Raw genomic sequence first — 20,173 nt, 5'->3', positions numbered from 1 at the left:
TCCTCGTCAGTATACGCTCGTAAGTTGGCAGCGCATGTGGAGTGGAGATGAGTTCGGTCGTTGGTTACACACGATTATCCCTAAGGTCTCGACGAGTGCATGGTTCAAGGGATTGAATGTAGGTCGTGATTTCATTCGCGTGATATCTCGGCTTATGTCCAATCACTACAACCTAAACGCGCATCTCTATCGCATTGGGCTCGCAGCAAACAATCTTTGTGATCGTGGCGATGGCTACCACGTCATCGAGCATGTTGTCTGGTCGTGTATCCGGTTCCATACTGCTCGCTCTCAGCTCTCTAGAGCACTGAGAGCACAAGGTAGGTAGCCGTGATCCTGATCTTCTGTTTCATCTATACCTGTTCCTCAGAAACGCCGATGTCAACGTTTAATGCTTCCTTCGTTATGTCCCCGTTTCATATCCCTCTTATCCGATCGATAAACTTTTACTTAGTCGCGGCAATACATACACACACTCTTTACAGATACACGGGCCAAAGGTTGTGCAGTCCACTGATCATTCAACAAGAGCCAAAGGTTGTACCGCTCATGACAACTCTACACGAGCTGATGATTGACCGGCTAGTGACCATTCTATCCTGGATTCCTCGAGTCGAGAAAGACGCACCACGCTAGATATGAGGTACAGACTAGGGGGGCGTTGCTGATTAATGGTCAGCTGCATCCCAATAGGAAGTATCCCGTGTCGGGCACACGTACAGAGCATTGGAGACAGCAACATCCCAATTACGAAAACACTTGTAATACTAACCTCGAGCCAACCGCGAGTAATCGGTTACATATTACTGACATAGATAATAAGAAAAATTGTCAAAGTATTGAACTCCCGGCCCCGTGAGGCTAACGCCATATGAACCTTGATAAAAATATATATTTTGGAAAAAAAAATCACAAAATTTGACATATCGTGGTGCCGTTTCGGACTCATCAAAATGTAGATATGAATTTCTATACAAATGTGAAATTTGAATGCTCTGCGAAATTGCGATCATTTAAGAGAAGTAATATGAAAATTGTAATCTACATGCGATTTTACATCTCGAGAATTACAAATTTTGGATGTTGCGGGTCATTCACTAACACGTTAAGTTCCGCGTCGGTCCCTGGAGACACTGAATTTTCCGTCTTTTTTATGCTGATCTCACCGGACCGGCGGTAGACTTTTCGTTCGGATAGTGTCGGCATTGGGAACGACAACAACAAAGTTACAAAATGATATTTAGAAACGTCCACTATCGATTAGCTGGGACCGACACGGGTCAGATGAAAAGTTCATTGTCGGTCCCCTATTTCGGTTGGGGCTCAACGTGTTAAGGACTAGTCGACTTTGTTTTCAATAAATTTTTGAGATATTGAGTTCAAATTTATTCTGGTTGTAGTTAAACTCTTACATTTAAAGAATGAAATTCGTTTTCAATCATATCTCGTTTACAGCGATCGATCCAATTGGACCCAATTTCCCACTGCTCGGCCACACATTTCGACCGAAATGTTGCGAATTTCGCGTTGGATGTTGTCTCTGAGCTCTTCCAAAGTTTCTGGCTTGTTGGCATAGACCAGTGACTTGACGTAGGCCCATAAAAAGAATAAAGTGCGCTGTGTGGCAAGTGGCACCATCTTGTTGAAACGACATGTCGTTGATGTGAAAATCTTTCAATTCTGGTCAAACATTGTTTTTCAACATATCGCGCGATAGCGTTCTCCATTGACAGCTACATGACGGCCCAATCGGGGAAGTTTCTGCGCTTCGTATGGTTGAGTGGCTTTAGTTCTTTTTTCTCATGTGTTTATTTTAGGCTCATTAGCATTTTAGCTGTAACAGAGCCGAATTTGAATCGTGTACATGTCACCTGTTTATCATATCTATAATTAGCACTTATGACGGGGTGACGAATATTTTAAGCGAGTGTCTTCCGGGCTGCGGCAACTAGGGCAATTGTATAGCGAAAAATGAAATCAATACTAGGAGGATGTTATGTGTCACACTGATATTCATTAATCATTTTCAGTTAGACAGTTGAACTTCCTGCCAGAAGCTAGGGCTACTATTAGGAGTTTCAAAAGAGTTAAACTAACAGATTTCTGAACAATTAAAAGAATCACATTAAAATAGAACAACTTACGGTCAAATTTTGATGAAAACGTGTATTTTTTTACGTAAACAAACAAATAATACATGGATTTGTTCGGAATGCAGCCCTCTCCCCTTTCAGTGGCTATCATTCCATTTCTAATAGGTTTCTGTCCAACTCTCATGTGTAAGGAACATGCATGTCAAGTTTGGTGAATATCGGTCAAGGCGTTTCAGAGATATGGTTAAAAATATTTCAATACAACGATTCTAAAACAAAAAAAAATGTTTTTGAAGTGCTTCAATTTTGCTTAAAATTGCAGTTATTGATCATCATCGGAAAAAAATAGAGCCGTATTTTTTATTTGCCTATTATGGTATCTAGTCTTAAAAAAGGGGGGAAAGAAAAGCGACATTTTACTTTTATTTTATTTTCGAACATTTCGAGCAGCAATTGAACATTTGAAGCATTTCGAACTATGTCTATGTCAAAAGAGTGTAGGGAAAGGGGCGGGGGGCTCTTGAAGGAAAGGGGACTTGATTATTATTCAAAGCCTGGCAAATTCAGCTGGTATTTTTATGAAATTATAGATTCATTTAAACTAAAAAACATAAGTCCTTTCAATAAGTTGGTCGTTAAATATAAATAAATTGTCATAGATGACAAGTTTCAGCCATATCTAAAAGAAAAAAACTTAAAAAAGGGTAAAAAAAACATTATTGTCATGTATAATTAAGTGGGGATGTGGGTGAAGAGTGCGTGTATGTGTGGAAATTCGTATGTATATGTGTGAGTATCATCATTCCTTACAATATTTTTACCTACAAACGCATGAAAACGAAAGTTACGAATCGTTTGTTCTGAGAGTCGCGTAGGGTTTTGTACTTCTGATATGGTTTGAGAGCTTCTAGCTTCAAAATTATTCGCATCCCATCGATATGCGTTGATTTTTCACGAAGTTACAGCATGTGAAAAATCACTTTAAATTTGCGACTTCGCACTCTGTTCCTCTAATTTTTTGGTCGAGTGTAGATTGATATTGCTCCGATGAAAGTACCAAGTGTAAATACTAGTTTAAACATATGATTGACTACACGCTGTCCAACTTCTATAAGACCAGGTTGCTGCTTTGTGTCATTGTAAACGAACAATGCTTCAATTTATATTCTAGTGTGTAGGTATTGGTGACTACCATACACGGCATGATTTCCAAATGTGTGTGTGCAAGCGCTGAGTGTAAACGAATGTTTTTGTATTTTTCAAGTGTCAAGTTTCTATAAGACCAGTTACATTTTCCGTTGTTTTAGTTGTTTTGATTAATAAATCTGGAAAATGCCAAAGGGAAAAGTGCTCACGGAGTTTTTTTCACATTTAAGCAAAACAATACTCCTAATCATACAAGCAAGGAAACTAAGCAATGGATTAAGGACCACAAACTTATTTTTTTGGACTGGCCGGCTCGCTCTCCTGACTTGAGTCCTGTTGTAAATCTTAGGGGGGAGGGGGATCCTTGTACGCAAAATCTACACTGAGGGAAAACGGTACACCACGATTGAAGAGCTCAAGGTCGCAATTTCGGAAAAATGGAAAACTATCGAGAAATTCGTTCAGCAGAAATTGGTAAATAGTATTCCAACACGATTTTTCAAGGTTATTAGTCGAAATGGCACGGTTACCAATTAAAGGGTGTGTCACATCAAATTGCATCATGGAAAAAACGCTGTAGAAATTTAATTTTTAGGAATTATATCTTCAGCTTTCGCTTATAATCAGATAAGAGTGTATAGATCACGTTGGCCATGCTTCACTGTCAATTTTTCGTAAATTTGGAAAAATGTCGTCGAACGAAAAAGAGCGTCGTGAATTAATCCTGTGCACTCATTTCGAGAATCCGGAGTTGTCACATCGGGACATCGGTAAGATGCTGGGAATCGTCCAATCCACGGTCAGCAGAGTACTAAAACGATACTTCGAGAATCTAACCATCGACCGGAAGGTGAAGAACGGCAAAAATGGATGCTCCGTCAGTGAAAAAGATCACAAACGCGTAGTTAAGCAGTTTAGACGTGATCCGAGAAGTTCGGTCCGGGATGTCGCCAATAAGCTGAATTTGTCAAGTTCATTCGTCCAGCAGACCAAGCAGCGGGAGGGCCTGCGTACATACAAGGTTCAGAAGGCTCCTAACCGCGACGAAAGGCAAAACATGGTGGGGAAGACACGAGCCCGGAAGCTGTACACCGAAATGCTGACGAAGCCGCATTGCCTAGTAATGGACGACGAAACCTACGTCAAAGCGGACTTTCGTCAGCTGCCGGGCCTGTTGTTCTTCTCCGCAGAGGACAAATTCAGCGTTCCGGAGGAGATTCGCAAGCAGAAACTATCCAAGTTTGCCAAAAAGTACTTGGTGTGGCAAGCGATCTGCTCTTGCGGAAAGCGGAGCGCCCCCTTCGTGATGACCGGCACGGTAAACGGGCAGGTTTACCTTAAGGAGTGCCTACAGAAGCGCTTACTACCACTATTGAAGCAGCACGAGGGCCCGACCATCTTCTGGCCGGATCTCGCTTCGTGTCACTATTCAAAGGACGTGTTGGAGTGGTACGAAGCCAACGGGGTCACCTTCGTGCCAAAGAAAATGAACCCGCCCAACGCGCCGGAGCTTCGCCCAATAGAGTAATATTGGGCGATTATGAAGCAGGCCCTCCGGAAAAACCCAAAAGTTGTCAAATCGGAGGCGGACTTCAAGAGAAAATGAATTTCTGTTCAAAAAAAAACTACAACCTGACGTTGTACAGAACCTTATGGACGGGGTAAAGAGGAAGGTGCGACCATACGGGCTTGGGCTCGAAGTATGAATAAAAAGAAAATGCCAAAAGTTGTTTAATAGTTTTTATTTTACTGTCTAAAATTTTCAAAAGGATCGGTCTACTAGGCGAATTTCTACAGCGTTTTTTCCGTGATACAATTTGATGTGACACACCCTTTATTGACATGTAAATCACCCGATCGTTTTAAATTTTTCATTGATAATACTTATGAATTCTGAAGTGGTCTTATAGAAACTGGACAGCTGAAATTATCATGTTTAAGCACAATAAATAAACAAACAACTCTTTTGAACGAAATTGACGTTAAATATATTTTATTCTAAGCATTCAACAATGTATGGATGTATCTTGTTGAAATTCTAACTGCTTGTGTTGTAACGAAATAGAATCAGGGTGGTCTTATAGAAGTTGGACAGAGTGTAGTAGGATATGCTTCATGTTGTCATATCTGAGAGAAAGTTGATTCAAGTGTGGCGAGTGGCCATCAATCAGGAGGCGTACCACAGTCAAAGTTTGAAGAAAGTGTTGATTCCATTTATTCAAAAATAGTATGCAGATGGAAATCGCCTATTTTGGCCAGATAAAGTTTAATCGAATCGAGTAAAAAAACTTCTCTCCTAGACAAAATTTCTATGTTCCCCCAATGTAATAAATTTGCTTGTTATTATCATTATCATCAAAAAATCTAGTTGATGTTCAAAAACAACCGGGGAACCGGAAAAACAGGAGTAAAAAATCTACAGCAGCATAAAAAGCCTAAATCTACCGAACGCGTAATCGATCTAGCTCGATTCCAAATACACAACTAATATGACTAGAAGTCGTTTCGTAGACTGTAAAAGTTTGGCCAAAGGTTCTGGGATATTCAACACATGACATTATCGGCTTCAACGATAGAAGTAGGATAAAACAATTCCATTTAACGAATTAGAATAGCCTTATTCTTGCCTACAATTTAATTTCAGATACAGCGTTATCATACTGTCAACAAAATCATAGCAATAAACAACTGATACGAAAGATGCATTTTGAATGTTTTCCGACATAGCTGAAATTTACAGGTTATTTTAGAGGCCTTTCCGATAACTGTATGATCATCACTCGTTTTTTATTTTTGTCGTTTGTCTGTTCATAATCAGATCCACAAATATCTGACGCGATTGTCCTCTCCATTACGCGAGTCACGCAGTGAGTTACTTGATTCAGATTTAGAGAAAAAAAAACCGAACAGCCCAAAGGGTTGAATGTGCTTTGTTTCGCGTGGATGATGGTACGCAGAGATAAGAAGTGATAAAAACCACCCGAATCAGTCTCTAAAAATACGACACAGAACATAAGTTACGCTGCAGCAAATGGGCTACTGAACTGGTTCCGTCGTAATTCGGACATCTCATGTCCGATGAAAAAAATGGTTACTCTACTTTTTCTGATATTTTTTTGTCATGAGATTGTATCGAAAAATGTATGATTTCGTAGTCTTAGACACTATTGCATCAGTTTATAGAACTTGCGATTTGAATATGAAAAAAAGTCGCCAAATTTTCCAGAAAAAAAATTAGCCCGTTATCTTATCTCCCGTCACTCATTATACTCAAATTACATCTACAAGTACACTTTTTTTCGCTGCCTATCATCCTCCACTGGGAGAAACATTAACTCTAGCACCAAAAAAAAATACAATCTCTTTATCTTGTAACAACAGAGAAAAAATCACCAGTGTCAACTACCGACGGCAAAAACAGCAGCAGCAGCAACGCTAAGTAACGGGCCAATATTTACAATTGGATAAGCTTCTATTTGGGAAATGTCAAATATTTGTGCCACCGTCGGGGCAGCGCGACGTGAATGAGCCATGTTATGTCCAAAATTAAGCTCCCAATGAACTCTTTTTTCTTTCTTTTTTTTTTGTTGCTCCTCCGATAGGTTTAACCGCTGGGCGCCACTTTCACTCACAGTTTATAGCTCTGTGTGCATACATTTTCTTTTTTCTATTGTGGGAAGGAAAAGGCACCCTCCCAATCAAAAGGTAATTTTGTGTTGAGACCAGACGGCGGCCGAACATAAATCGATACGGGCGGCGTTGGGCGACGGAAGTTGAAGGAAACTAAAAAATGGATTATTGATTGTCTGAACAGTCTGGATTATTGATTAGTATTGGGGACGTCTCAAAAAAGCGATTAATTCACTGCCGATTTGCTTTTCGGGAAATGGAAGCATCTTAAAAATAATCAAAGTGTCTCAACAGTAGCAACAAGAAATGTTTACAAAACATGTTCGATTTTTGTTTATCAAATTTCAAACAAATTGACCGGGCGTCGAAGAATTCGTTAACCAAGAGAAAAAACCCCTTTCCACCCATGCGAGAAACGGTGGAAATGTGATTTACAACATGCGTCTATTGCAACAATGCGTGTGCGTGTTTGGAATAGGAGTGCAATGTGCAGCGAGCGGGGTAACCTCACAACCTGGCCTGGTCCGGTCGGTGGCGCCGGAGTGCATACAAACCGATAAGAACCGTGGCTCGTAAAACGTTGTAATGTCACATACGCATACACACACACACACGCACGTGAAACCGGTGCTGACGCCAAAACTAGAGCAGATTAACCTTCAACGAGGACTGCGGCGGCGGCGGCGGCTTGCAACTGTGATTAGTAGTAGGAAAATTGGTTAAACTCGCGGCGCCATATTATACCGGTTGGAGTACACCCGATAGTGATTAAATGAATTGATGGGACTGTTAGATTGTTCAAATCAGTCGGGTTTTCCATCGGCAACATCTATCAACGACATCTAAAAAATGATCAAATTCGGCGACAGATATCTCTTCAGCGTGAAATCTGTTCTACACCAGATGACACTACTTGTTCAACTATTCAACTATTCATTGTGCCGCATAAACAAATCATCTGTCAAACAATGCTTTTTTAGGAAAACTTCGTCAATTTTCGTTTCGTAAGGTGGAATATTGGATCCCCAGAAATTGCGATGAATTGCAGTATCTCCGAACTTTCTTCCAACAAAATTTTAAACTTCTTTCGGAGAATATATGATATCATGAAATTAAGTAAAGGGCCTGGCCGGGTATGGAAGTAAAAAGTTCCCCCAAATCAAATCACCCGCTTTATGGCAAATATTGTATAGGGTACTAAATAAGAAATTTTGACTATTTTCTTGAACCCCTACGAGGTTCAACATAGGATCTTTGGTCAAAAACGTACAAAATGTTCTTCATGTCATTCTCGATAGCTTCGAGATCAGTATTTGAAAAAAAATACTGAAAATGCATCTTACTATGGTTTATCGAGAAATTTTATTGAAAAAACATTTCATCAAAAATTTAAGTACTAAAAAAATATTGAAATAATTAAAAAAAAATGAATTATTGATATAATAAAAAAAATGTGTTTCTAAAGGGTGTGTCACATCAAATTGCATCACGGAAAAAACGCTGTAGAAATTCGCCCAGTAGACCGATCCTTTTGAAAATTTTAGACAGTAAAATAAAAACTATTAAACAACTTTTGGCATTTTCTTTTTATTCATACTTCGAGCCCAAGCCCGTATGCTCACACCTTCCTCTTTACCCCGTCCATAAGGTTCTGTACAACGTCAGGTTGTAGTTTTTTTTTGAACAGAAATCCATTTTCTCTTGAAGTCCGCCTCCGATTTGACAACTTTTGGGTTCTTCCGGAGGGCCTGCTTCATAATCGCCCAATATTTCTCTATTGGGCGAAGCTCCGGCGCGTTGGGCGGGTTCATTTCTTTTGGCACGAAGGTGACCCCGTTGGCCTCGTACCACTCCAACACGTCCTTTGAATAGTGGCACGAAGCGAGATCCGGCCAGAAGATGGTCGGGCCCTCGTGCTGCTTCAATAGTGGTAGTAAGCGCTTATGTAGGCACTCCTTAAGGTAAACCTTCCCGTTTACCGTGCCGGTCATCACGAAGGGGGCGCTCCGCTTTCCGCAAGAGCAGATCGCTTGCCACACCATGTACTTTTTGGCAAACTTGGATAGTTTCTGCTTGCGAATCTCCTCTGGAACGCTGAATTTGTCCTCTGCGGAGAAGAACAACAGGCCTGGCAGCTGACGAAAGTCCGCTTTGACGTAGGTTTCGTCGTCCATTACCAGGCAATGCGGCTTCGTCAGCATTTCGGTGTACAGCTTCCGGGCTCGCGTCTTCCCCACCATGTTTTGCCTTTCGTCGCGGTTAGGAGCCTTCTGAACCTTGTATGTACGCAGGCCCTCCCGCTGCTTGGTCCGCTGGACGAATAAACTTGACAAATTCAGCTTATTGGCGACATCCCGGACCGAACTTCTCGGATCACGTCTAAACTGCTTAACTACGCGCTTGTGATCTTTTTCACTGACGGAGCATCCATTTTTGCTGCTTTTCACCTTCCGGTCGATGGTTAGGTTCTCGAAATATCGTTTTAGTACTCTGCTGACCGTGGATTGGACGATTTCCAGCATCTTACCGATGTCCCGATGTGACAACTCCGGATTCTCGAAATGAGTGCGCAGGATTAATTCACGACGCTCCTTTTCGTTCGACGACATTTTTCCAAATTTACGAAAAATTGACAGTGAAGCATGGCCAACGTGATCTATACACTCTTATCTGATTATAAGCGGAAGCTGAAGATATAATTCCTAAAAATTAAATTTCTACAGCGTTTTTTCCGTGATGCAACTTGATGTGACACATCCTTTACATCATTTTTAGTTATGTGTGCTTTTTTTCAGAATTTTAACAGTGTTGCGCGATACAACAACAAAAATATTTAAAAAATGTTGGTATTTTTGATAGAATTTTGAGACTTAGTACTGGTGTAATTTCTATTTAAATACTAGCTGACCCGGCAAACCTCATCCCGCCCACTATTTATATAATTTGATTTATGTGATTTCGAACACTCACGTTCCCCGAAAATTATTTCTCTGTGCGCGATCTGTATTCGCAGTATGTAATTTCTTTTTTGACATATAAACCTGACGCAGACTGAGAGACTTCAATCCTGATACTGACTGCTCCGTTGCTCCGTTCTTGAGTTAAATCGTGAGGAACGGACACCTAATCGTTTTTATTTATCTTCTTCTTCTTCTTCAATGGCACTAACGTTCCTAGAGGAACTTCGCCGTCTCAACGTAGTATTACTTGCGTCATTTTTTATTAGTACTTAGTTGAGATTTCTATGCCAAATAACACGCCTTGAATGCATTCTGAGTGGCAAGTTCTAGAATACGCGTGATCACAGTGCAAGTCGAAGGAAATTTCTTTGACGAAAAATTCCCCCGACCAGAACGGGAATCGAACCCGAACACCCGGCATGTTAGTTATGGCGCTAACCACTCGGCCAAGGGAGCACTGAGTTTTTATTTATACGGATGCTCAAATCAAATTCAAACTGGAAAAATTAATTATTTTTTCTGAATCCCTTCATGGTTCACTATAAGAGCTGTAGTCAAAAACATAGTTTTTCTTTATTTTTCACGCCATACTCAATATGCTTGGAAATGAAAATCCGAGAAAAGACCCAAAGTACGTCTATTATGGTGTACCACGACAAATTATAAAAAAAATATAGAAAATATTTTTTTAAAATTAAAGTAATTTTTTGGTATTTGAAAATTTAGGATTTTTTTCTATTTTTAGATCCAATAAAACATAATTTTCATTTAAATGTACCTGTTTTTGATATGTGTTTTTTCTTTCAGTAACAGTAGTTTTGCGGCACAATTTTTTAATAATTTGAAATTTTGGAATTATTAAATAAAGTTTTGAGACACAATACTGCTGTGTTCGTACTTGTTTTTTTTTATATTCATGATTTTTTTCATAATGTATCGAGTATTGAACGTACTATTTCAAAGCAATTCTTGAATACAGCTATAAAACATGGAAAAAATGTGTCAATATACTATTGACACATTTTGAAGGCGATAGTAAAGCGGGGAAAATTGTGTGACAATAAACATTTAGAATACCAAACGTCACATAACACTCAAACACGGACGAATGTAACAAAATTTGTAAAAAAATGATACTCAATTATTTTCCATAATCTGACTAAAAAAGACCCTGATAGGGGGTATCCACTTGAAGTCAGGCCTGGACTGCATGAGCATCTTCCATCTTCCAAGGTTTTTAAGTGTTTCAGTAGCAATGATGTTATAACAATTTTGAGAGGAGCCGTCAGTTCGATAGAATTTCCAATTTCATGCATTCATCCCAACGATTTTGCTTAATCATTCCCGACTCGACATGAGTTCGTTCTGTGTTGTTTTACAGTACGGTATCTGAGTTTATTTTTAAAAACATTCATTATTCACTTGCTTTCTCATTTCCTTGACTTTTATAAAGAAAAAATATTGAGAACTGAACAGTTCAAATAGGTATTATTTTAAAATTAAAACATCTATAATTCATCCACAGCGAAGTTTTAGAAGCATTATCTGGTACAGCATTACATTTCATGCTTTTTTATTTGGTAACATTTTTGCTTCCGTAATTGTAGAGGATATATTGATTGGTTCATTGCATAAAATCCGTTCCGTTGCCATGCCAAGTTTCGAGTAATAATGGATTGACAGATCCTTGATTCCCACAGCTCCACCTATCATTCATCGCTTCAATTATTATTTCTTGACATTTCATTGATACTTATGTGGGTCATATTTCAAGCAGGCTCGATTTGTTAACAAGAAGACGAATATTTGTAACTGATAATAGAGAAAGTGTCCACTCCCATTGTCTATTCGAAATGTAATCATCCAATCACGGAGTCAAATTAATTATATTTATGTTTCTACGGGTTTTTTTCTTTGGCTATTTTTTACTGTGTATATAACTTATCCGGATCGAATCTTTTGAGAGGTATTTCGCAACAAATGTGATCTATTCCATCTTTTATCACGAACCCTTAGATAGTTCCTGGAAACTATAAAGGCCACACATGGATAGACTCCTCAATGTGATTACAACTTTTTATTAAAAATCGCTAAACAAGTCAATGTTACACAACTACGTTCTCCTGAGATGAATTTGTGCCTTGAGCTAACCCAGGTAACCCAGCAAATAGTCTACTCATTCAATTTTCTATATCTATAAGATTCTATAAAATGTTAATGAGAAATTCAATTCAGAATATTTTATTACCCTTGCTTCCATCCTTCGAATGATTGTTTTTCACTTCTGTTTAAAACACAACAAACAAAGACTCGCTCATCCACATATATTTCAAAACGTATACAATACAAACTAAATTAGTTTTCAGGCTAATTTTCACAGTCTTATGTCTCACATATTTGAAAAGTTCCAAAAATGTTTATTACTATAGATGAACCGTTTTACCGTTCAACAGAATTAATCATTATGAATCAAACCAACATGTTGTTTGACTGAATCTGAATACTTTCCATGGCCAAATAGCATCATGTCATGATGTTCAGAATTTCATTCTACGCCCCCGCTGGGAACTCTTCCGACCTGCGCTAAAAAAAATAATTGTGTCTTCGAATTCATTCAAAACACAACCAAAACATAGTCATACAGCCATTCCATGTCCAACCGATATAGTAGTTCTCAGATTTTCGTCAAAAGTGGTAGTGTTATTCTTTATCGCAAACTAAAGGGTGTGTCACATCAAATTGCATCACGGAAAAAACGATGTAGAAATTTAATTTTTAGGAATTATATCTTCAGCTTTCGCTTATAATCAGATAAGAGTGTATAGATCACGCTGGCCATGCTTCACTGTCAATTTTTCGTAACTTTGGAAAAATGTCGTCGAACGAAAAAGAGCGTCGTGAATTAATCCTGTGCACTCATTTCGAGAATCCGGAGTTGTCACATCGGGACATCGGTAAGATGCTGGAAATCGTCCAATCCACGGTCAGCAGAGTACTAAAACGATACTTCGAGAACCTAATCATCGACCGGAAGGTGAAAAGCAGCAAAAATGGATTTCCCGTCAGTGAAAAAGATCACAAGCGCGTAGTTAAGCAGTTTAGACGTGATCCGAGAAGTTCGGTCCGGGATGTCGCCAATAAGCTGAATTTGTCAAGTTCATTCGTCCAGCGGACCAAGCAGCGGGAGGGGTCACCTTCGGGGTCACCTTCGTGCCAAAGGAAATGAACCCGCCCAACGCGCCGGAGCTTCGCCCAATAGATAAATATTGGGCGATTATGAAGCAGGCCCTCCGGAAGAACCCAAAAGTTGTCAAATCGGAGGCGGACTTCAAGAGAAAATGGATTTCTGTTCAAAAAAAACTACAACCTGACGTTGTACAGAACCTTATGGACGGGGTAAAGAGGAAGGTGCGAGCATGCGGGCTTGGGCTCGAAGTATGAATAAAAAGAAAATGCCAAAAGTTGTTTAATAGTTTTTATTTTATTGTCTAAAATTTTCAAAAGGATCGGTCTACTTGGCGAATTTCTACAGCGTTTTTTCCGTGATGCAATTTGATGTGACACACCCTTTATTCGACTTCTCGTCCGTTGTTACACAATTTTGTTTCTCACAATATTCATCTCAAAACACATTAATTAGGCTTTCAGATACAATAGTTATTGGGTATCAGTATCAGTTCTGATGATTGTAAAATCAGAAATCAGAAAATTGATGATTGTAAAATATATGAATTTAAAATATATCTGTAAAGGTTTTCGGAAGTCCGTAATAGAATTTTTCGCACAAGAAATTTTCTAGACTTCTCTGGCTAGTGAAATTCATTGTCAATTGAAAACTAGACTGGCGGTTGAATTTGGGTTTTGTAAGACCGAGGCTACAATGGCTGCTTGTCGGAATCGTATCTGCTCTGTGGCGGTCAAGATTGGTTCTAATAATGCAATATGAATAGCTTTTTTTCAATTTACACAGATAAATAGATTCAGTTCGAAATGAAAAACTGACCCAATGGATTATTATTTTTTAGAAAACTCGTGTGGCTCACAGATTGTCGAAGTAGTAGTAGATGAACGAAATTGTCTTCCGATTCAAAAAGGTCTACGCAAAATTTTCAATTTTGTTTCTAAAGCATAATCAACGCGTGCTAAATGGCATAGAAATTTTAGTAAGTAACAATGGAAAATAACATACGATGGACTCACAGAATATTACGCAGCAAAGGCGAAACTTGTTTTTGCAACATTCAAAATAAAAAAAACATCAATTTTTTAAATTTTTCACTCATCTAGCTGGCAAAATTATGAAACCCAGCCAAGGTATAAAACTATAGCCATTGTCAAAGTCCTGTTACATATTAACCAAAATTGCTGACAGATATTCATCTGTGTAGTAACACTAATTCGTAAAAATGTTGGATTCTCCACATAAGTTTTAGATTTTTTTCCCAAAGATTTACCGATTGAAACTGTTCATGATTCGAAGCACAGTATATTATACCCCCATAATTCTGTGTTTTTGTTCTTCCATACATCTACAAAATTTTATCTGAAGTAAACAGAAGCACTGATTAAAGAAGACCACAACAAAAGTCTCATATTGCAAATAATTCTTCATAAAGAACAAAACGTAACATCTTAACCCTCCTGTACTCGAGTGTAAAATCATAACGCGTATACTCGCGCACGGTGTCACAGACCGAAAATTGAACTTCTCTGTAATGTTGCCATTGTGTATTTTTCAGGTTTTATTGACATTTATTTGAAGGAGGGGGTTTTATTAAATGAAAAAAAAAAACTCAAAAAAATATGTTTTCTTCGTCTTTATTATGTTTCAATAGATCATCTGATTCAGCCTCCTCAAAACAGAGTAATTTTTGATACTCCAACACAAATAACGAAATTTTTCTCTGTTATTAATAAAAAGTAAGCAACTGAACATAATTTATGGAAGTATGAAGAGCTATAAAATAACATAAAAACGTGTTAATCGATTGTGGTTTCATTGGAGGTAGAATCAGAACATAGCATAACTGCATGCTCGAAACAAACATATTTTTTACATTCCATGCAGTTGTTGCGTGTTTTTCGGGTATTTTATCGAAGAGAAGAATGTATAACGGTCTTCTAGATAATCACCAGATGATAAAAGTTCTGGAATATAAAGTTTGCGTTATTCTAATATTCTTTGTCTCTGTATTCTTGGTAAAGTAAGAATGAATGCCTTTTTTTAGATGGGGCAAAAAAGATTATATGAAAGGATTTCTAGGAACTCCCTTCTCTTTTTCTTGTTTTCTTGTCGATATTGTTCATTATTAAAAAATATCCCCGAAACTGTAACTTTTCAAAATTACCATAAGCTAAAGTGACCAGATGGTCAGAGGTCTAACGCGGGACACAAAAAATAAAACGTTTTATACATATATAGGTTATGTGAAAATAAAACATAGTTTAGAGAGTCTCATTTTTTCATGAAACTCTTAACATGTGCCCTTGCAATTAAACCTGATTTGTGTTATTTCTTTCTAAGTATCGTCACTCAGTTGTGATTTTTCGGTGGTTTGGATTTTGTTTACGCCTGAAAATCACTCGCTCAGACAGAGCATTTAAGTCGGGCAAGCAAGATTCAAATTCTACAATTTTCTCGAAAACTCCAATCCATTTTTCATCGATTTTAGTGTTATCGTATGTATTAAAAATAATGGACTATTTTCGGATGACGATGAAAAAAAAATACAAAAAATAATTTTATTGAACAAATTTTCCTTAAATATTACGTTCATTGAGCCTACAACAAAACAAGCCTACTACACAACAAGCAACTTGATGATTTTTTCAATCTACCTGTTCCACCCCACAGCAAAGGAGTTGGACATCCTGAGGCACTTTATGGCCGCCAGATATAGCTGATCTGGTATTTACAGCATCCTCTCCCTGTCCCTCCTTGAGCCGGGAGATCGAAGCAACCGGCCAAACGGTGCTGGAGAAGCTGGCCAAAATGATCATTTTTCTGCGGAAGCTTCAGACGAAACCGGCCGTATCTGAGCAGTAGGCAATCACCCAGAAGGAGTAGCTTCAGGTGCTGGTGAAAAATTTCTTTTCGTGCTCATAATGAAAGACGAGACGTACTTGATGCTAGAATTCCACGAATGACAGGGGACCGGGTACGTTCCCCAGGTAAGCGATGACGTCGAATATCAAGTTCTCGAAGAAGGTCCTTCTCTGACAGACGAGGAGGGAATGTCCAAGCCGCTCTTCTTCCGAGTCATATGGTAAACGGGGATCGAGTACGAAGTGCTTGCCGAAAGTGGCGAAGGTGATGTGGCCTTTATGCCGAACCTGGGATCGGAACATTATGCCAAAAGATCACTGGAGAATGGATATTGGATCGGCTGGAGATAAACATTGCAGTGAAGACCTCCAACCTTCCCAACATCCCTCAGCTGCGACCGATAGAAAACTTTTGGGCGAATGGCCGAAATAGCTGACTACCAACGCCACGGAAAGGTAAAAGAAAACGTTGATATACATCTTTTCATCGGCCATGATTGAGGTTCCGGCCAACTTCCGTAAGACCGCTCGGCGCTTCATTTGCGATATTTCATCAAACAACCCTGCCTCTTCCTGTCCAGTATACACTGGTTCTTCCGGCTTATTTAACTCGTTAAGTACTAACCAGAAGGGACCAAAGATGTACTTTTCGTCTGACTCACGTTGGTCCCTGCGGATCAATAGGGGGCTTTGATAAAAATAATTTTCCAATTTTGTTGCTGTCGTTTCCAGTTGATACTCTTTAAACTCTCTAAAGTCCACTGTCGGTGTGATGAAACCAACTCAACGTATTAATCGTTGAATGCATTGGAAGCGCTCTTGAACAATCTGCCAAATAAAAGTGTTATTCTGAGGTTCATCCATTTAAGAAAATCAACAAGATCAAATTGTAATATTGAAATATATTAATATCGCGGGACATTTTCGTTCCTTTTGCCAAATGCGGGACGTTTCGCGGGACGTAATCTTACGCGGGACATTTTGTTGAAATGCGGGACGTCTGGTCAGTTTACCATAAGCCACATAAGCGATTTGTTTATAGTTTACTGTTTACAATTCTTCCACAAGTGAATTTTTTTTGCAAGTGTGTATATGTATGACCATTATATTTAGCGAATAACTGTACGAAAGTCGAACAAATATATTTCGCTTTTGAACGTATGAATCTAACGACGAATATATCGACGAATAGTTAATATATGGACCCGTTCAATCCAGTTACAAAAGGGACTGAAATCAAATAAGAACAGTCCGGTAATGATCTTATGCATTGTATTCAACAAAAATTCCACGCCACTAACAGTTCATTCAAGAATATTCTAGAATATGAAAAAAGCACATGTTCAAAAAAGTTACTCCTATACTCGCGTCGGTGTGTCAGACCGAAAGTGTTAAAAAAGTGGCACACGTTCCCTTTGTACGAACACATGCGATACGCTAAACGATGACGAACGACGAATAACGAAGCTAGAGAGAATCGCAAAGTCGTAGTGTTGATATTTTCTGAGAAATGAACGAATTATTGATTTCTCGGTCTGACAGACCAATGCGCGAGTGTTAATTGTTCATCCCTTGTATTTCCTAAAATGAATGCCCCATAGTAGTGCAAGAAGCGTCGGAAAGTATGACTATTCGACATCCCGTCACGAAAATCTCCTATTTTTTTAGTAACGGGAAGCGAGACTCAACATATTGTGCTGTTTTTATTATCATAAAGATAAAAAAAAATTCGAACAAGGCTGAGAAGGAGAAGTTGTTGTACCTATTGTTTCTAGAATTATCCTTCATGAGGTAAGCTGCGGTTTATGTTCAGTTTTTGTACTGTAAGTGTTAAAGGCTTCATAATCCAAATATTTTTTTAAGTTGGATCGCTTTCATTTTATACATTGCTGTAGAGTTCATTTATCGTGTTATCTTGTTGCAGTATGAGATTGTTTCTGGAAACATTTATATTTGTTTTTCAAAACCATCAAGAAAGTACATTCGTACGATTTTCTCGTTCTGGCATACAATTACGCCAGAAAGCAGAGGGAACAGCTCGCGATATAAGCTATGCCTTTGGCCCAGAGCTGTTAGGAATAGTTTGTAGCCGTGCCTTGAGCCTTGGAGATCACAAGCAAAGTAGAGTGGACATAGAAGATTGACAACAACCAGTCGAGAGCCTCAGTCAAATTCAGTCCGCATACAACTGTTCGAGAGCCTGCCTTCAAAAAAGTTATCAGTCAGGACAGTTTCCAATATGTCATAGCGGAATGGAGAGACGAAGAAACTGTTGATATATTTGGCGTAGAAAATTGAAAATCCAAAAAAAACGGGATAATAATTGGTATGTTCTAGTTACTATTCATCTCAGGAGTGAATAAATGCCCTTTGACACTCACCTTCTCACTTGTCCAGATACTCCAAAATCGCAGCCACCGCCGCTAGTATCGTCACCACAGTTCACAACAATCACTTAAGTCACTTAACAAATCTTCCGTTCACTTTATGTTAATAAAGTTGCCGAAAGCAACAGAAGCAATATCCAAACTCAGTTATCTCATCGATCAGAGTTAGTGTTACACAGCGATAGGCACTTGGACAATTATTGGCGAGTAAACCAAACACTCTTATTCAAATTAACGACAATCGCCCACACTTTGCCCAGTTAATGATACTTCAAGCCACTGTCATAATCACTTCGAGAGCAGGGAAAAAACTCTCAACATCCCCACACCGTAAGCAGGCGGAACACTCTCTCGCAAAGTTTAATCGTATGTTTTGAAAAATTCTTAATCACTTAAGCCCAATTCATCGCTGCAGGATTTTCGCGTGAGAGATCGGAAGCAATGTGCACAATGAATAGCCCCACACAGTCACACACACGCACACTTGTCTTATGATTCACAACACCACTTTTTTGCGCTTGTTTATACTGTTCAAAGACTGCGCCAACAACTGGACACAAACGTTTGAGCGGCGGCGACAGGCCCCCGAAAATCCGGGATTTAGTGCGTGAAAATCACACCGCCTCTTTAGTTTCCCGCTGTCTGGTTTCTCTTTTGGTGTGTACTTTTTATTTTTGCTTCAAGAGCTGACCGCCCGTGTGTCAACAGAATCCGCTCCGCACCGAAAGTCTACCGTATTGCCGTGTCGGCTGCTGCTCCTCTTCATCAAACTTTATTGCTTAAATCCTTAATACCGAAAAGTTAATTCTCCTAAAAACTTATTATTATTTGCCCGGACTTAGTTGGACAAGCCGCGACGATCCGAGAAGGGATTTAGTGTTCTTAGGAGGTCTAGGCGCGCACACCGACACCGAAAGCCGTTCCGTAGCCAAGTGCCAGCTCGAGAGCTCCGACTTGTCAGTGGAAGGCCCCTCTATCTTTTTTTTTTTTTTGGTTCGGTCGACGCGCGTACACAACACAACATCAGGAGGAAAATCAGTACGATGGGATAGTCGAGCGAAATACATACACTCCCTGCGACCGATAGCAGCGACCGACTTGCTGTCTCCTTCGCTCTCACACACACGCGCACACGCTTCCCCCTTCGCTCTAACGCCGAAACGTGTGCTGCGCTCGCATAGAAGAGCCGACGCGCGTAGACAACGCACCGGCAGCAGAAAAAAACGTGAATCCCTCGACTAGCGAACGTTCAAAGAGCAAAGTTAAGTTCCAAGGAGAGCCCTCTCGAAGCGGAGATATAGGTGCCTTTCGACGTACAAAAACAGTGTACACACTGTACAACACTCAACCGCGTTTTGAACGCGGGTGACTTTCTACATACATCATCTGTTTTCCTTCCGTGAGATTCCCTCCGCCAGTGTTTCCAACCCAATGACAACCATTAGACATGCTTTGCATGCGGAGACCAAAACAGGCGGAGAGAGAGGCCAGCCCTCGCTCGAAAACGTGACATCATGCGATCTCCCTTATTCCACTCGATTGCACGCACTCACACATCATCACGGGAAATTTTGTGCTTCTCTCTCACGTTTCGCATTCAATGGTGTTGGTTTGATTCATTCTCCCGCTCATTCCTGAATCGAGCATCGAGTAGCGCACACACAGAGGCCCGAAAATTGTCCCAAAACGTGATTTCAATTTGCCGCTGGTGTTTTTGAAAAGTTGAACGGAGAATCGACGGGTAACTCTTGATCGTTTGCTCCCGCTTCTGACTCAACAGGTTCATCGGGGCAAACAAAATGGAGCAATGTTGATGGTTGCTGCTGATGAAGTATAGATTCATCATGGAGGTGCAGATGTTGTTTCGTGATATTATCCGGTTGCAAATGGTAAAGCAGGTGACGGTTGATGC

At 39.6% G+C, this 20,173-nt stretch overlaps 1 protein-coding gene across 1 annotated transcript in view; it reads right to left on the bottom strand.

The window, feature by feature from the left end:
- LOC129762932 (pituitary homeobox homolog Ptx1) overlaps positions 1 to 19,180 on the bottom strand; it is a 149,687-nt gene extending 130,507 nt beyond the window's left edge. The window contains exon 1 of the mRNA XM_055761563.1: positions 18,256 to 19,180. The gene's annotated coding sequence lies outside the window, so the exon portion shown is untranslated. The remainder of the gene's footprint in view (positions 1 to 18,255) is intronic.
- Between the last annotated feature and the right edge of the window lie 993 nt (positions 19,181 to 20,173).

The sequence above is a fragment of the Toxorhynchites rutilus genome, chromosome 1 (genome assembly GCF_029784135.1).
Source record: "Toxorhynchites rutilus septentrionalis strain SRP chromosome 1, ASM2978413v1, whole genome shotgun sequence".
Taxonomy (NCBI): domain Eukaryota; kingdom Metazoa; phylum Arthropoda; class Insecta; order Diptera; family Culicidae; genus Toxorhynchites; species Toxorhynchites rutilus.
The sequence above is the reverse complement of the archived record's forward strand: the minus strand, read 5'-3'. Positions and strand labels throughout refer to the sequence as shown.